Source organism: Apis dorsata, unplaced genomic scaffold, assembly GCF_000469605.1.
Source record: "Apis dorsata unplaced genomic scaffold, Apis dorsata 1.3 scaffold_52, whole genome shotgun sequence".
Lineage (NCBI taxonomy): Eukaryota > Metazoa > Arthropoda > Insecta > Hymenoptera > Apidae > Apis > Apis dorsata.
The window spans coordinates 651952-654655 of record NW_006263353.1 but is presented as its reverse complement, the minus strand read 5'-3'; the positions used below and the strand labels follow the sequence as shown (position 1 = coordinate 654655).

General features: G+C 26.1%; 1 protein-coding gene and 1 long non-coding RNA gene across 6 annotated transcripts in view; one reads left to right on the top strand and one right to left on the bottom strand.

The window, feature by feature from the left end:
• Positions 1–2704, bottom strand: part of LOC102678196 (ras-related protein Rab-32) — a 54233-nt gene that overhangs the window by 14180 nt on the left and 37349 nt on the right. The gene's annotated exons all lie outside the window — the stretch shown is intronic.
• LOC116186762 overlaps positions 259–2704 on the top strand; it is a 19971-nt gene continuing 17525 nt past the window's right edge. The window contains exon 1 of the long non-coding RNA XR_004151769.1: positions 259–478. This is a non-coding gene — a long non-coding RNA (uncharacterized LOC116186762). The remainder of the gene's footprint in view (positions 479–2704) is intronic.

Genomic DNA, 2704 nt, shown 5'->3' with positions numbered 1-2704 from the left:
GAGAGAGAGAGAGAGAGAGAGAGAGTGGGATCGCTCACCGTGCTCACTCGTCAAATTGAAGCTCCTGATGGTAAACGACGGCGACTTGCTCTGTACGGTCACGCTGCTCACCAGTTTCTCTTGCTTCTCCGGTTTCCTCGGCTCTCCCTTCTCTCTGTCCACGTCGTACGAGGGTTCTACTGTCTCGTAGCCGTCGCGATGGCCAAGCCTCTCGACCTCCTGCCTTTTCCTCGCGATCCCGGACGAACTGTCCGAGAAACTAGGCGACTCCTGTGACGATTGGCTCTGTAGACGGCTGTTATCACCACCTTCGGGTGTGTGCCTAGGCTCTTGCTCGGTGGACAGACGAAATTTGTTCAGGCTTAATTTGCGTACCAATGAGTTCGACTTCTTCTTTTTCTTCTTCAAGGTCGTCGTCGAGCCACCATTCTTGCAATCATCCTCCTCCTCCACCGGGCTCTGCTTGCGATCCGTCTCTGTCACGCGAAAGAGAGAAAGAGAGAGAGAGAGAGGAGATTTCCGGTCAGAGAACAGATTTCATAGAGAAGTTTTATGGAATTGTATTTTTCGAGGTTTGGATTTTTTTTTAGATTTGTTGGTGAGCGATGAAAAATATCCGATTTAGGGGAATTGAGTTAGAATCTAGTGATTTTAATTGAAGAAATATAATTGATATTATTTATTTAATAATAAATATTAAATGTTAGGTTAAATTGTTAAGAAAATATAATAGATTTTTGGTAAATATTTTGTATAGTAATATATTTTTTTTAAGAATAAATATTTAATTTGATGATTTTAATAAATATAAAAAGAAAAATATATGATAAATATCAGATTACTGAATATAGCTATGAAAATGTAAGTATAAATATGTGTTAATAAATTGTGTGGATGGGTGATTTAAAATTGTAAAAGATAATTTTGTAATTTAATTAAGTACAGAATATATATTATAATAAATATAATTGATATAGAATAAATAAATATATAGATATAAATGATATATATATAATTAAAAATAAAGGATATGATATGAAAGTAAATATAATAAATGATTTATTGATGAGTAGTTAAAGAATTGGAAAAATTGAAAATAGTTTTATGATTTTACAAAAATAAAAAGAATATAATAAATAAATATAAAGGCAATAGATGGGCATTGATGAATAAATAGATAAAAATAATAAATGCATAAGAAGTATAATATGAAGTATAATGCATAAAAGTATAATATATATTATAAATTAGAACTCATAAAAAAAAAAGAATATAATAAAATACTCTATAGTCTTCTAAAAATAAATTAAAATAATAAATACTTCAGCAAAATGTATTATATTTGTACGTGAAAGATTTATGGTATATTATTTTTTAATTAAATTATTTTATTGGGTCAGAGGTTCCTATATTTTTAATTGACTAAAATTGGCACATGAACAGAATCAAAAGTTATGTAAATCAAAAAATAAATTATCATTATTATTAAGCAGTTCTTGATAATTCCGTTTGATAATAAACAAGATACAATGCAACCATTAAGATGATTAACATCTCAAGGAATTCGTTCAGAAATTTAAAAAAGCATCCTATTGATCACTTTATGTGTCAAGTATTATAACGATTAAAACAAAGAAAGTGCCTTTCAAAGAAAATGTATTTAAAAAAGATTTAGAATTTAAAAAAGAAATAGAGAACTGTATAATGTTGAATCTTGTCTTAATGTTAAAATAAACCAATATTCATTTTTTAAAGAAAAATTATTTCTAAAATAAAAAAATAATATTTTGTAAGAATAATAAAAAAGATAATAAGTAAAAATCACAAAAAATTTCTTTGTAATTATCAATCATTTAAAATAAATAAAAAAATATGAAAAAACAACTTCAAACAATTCTACGTTCACAAAAAAAATCTCAAAGATGATCATCTAAAATAATTATAAATATTAGCAAACTAAAATTGAAATTAAAATTAGTTATAGAAAGTAAGCTTTATAAAAAAATAATTTTTTTTAAAAATCAAAATAAATAGAATAAAACAAAAAAATCTTTTGAAAATTCTACAGAGTTCTTTCAGATCATCAAAAAACAAGTAAATCCTGAAACCACCTGAAGAAGCCTTAAAACAATATTCTACCAATAGCCATCGTCAAACCAATACCAATCATCCTCAAAGCAAACAATGACCAATAAAGAGATATACTAATGGTTCTCAATTTATTTTAATTATTAAATTCTTTTTTTTTTCAAAAAAATTAAGTCTAATAATTTTTATAAATATAAATTATTACTACAATGTAATAATTTGTAAATATTTCATTGAATTTTACTTAAATAAATGTGTCTCTTCAAATATCAATTGGAATTCAAGATCTAATTTAATTTAAGAATCCTAAATTCTTTTTAAGAAATATAAATAATTTTTTAAATTTTATATTTAATACGTATTTTTAATAAGTAAATTTTTATCTTAAATACTTTCAATTATTAATTATATATTAATATAAAATCTATTTAATTATTCAAAACTTCAACATTTAATTTCATCACAAAACTCTAAGATCCTATTTCCATAGAAAACTTCATCAACCCTTGCAATCTCGTGACAAACCAACTTCATAGAAAACGACAAAAAATCAAAAAAAAAAAAGATAAACGTTTCAAGAAATCACAACAATCCTCCTCAAACCCAAAAGACCAGA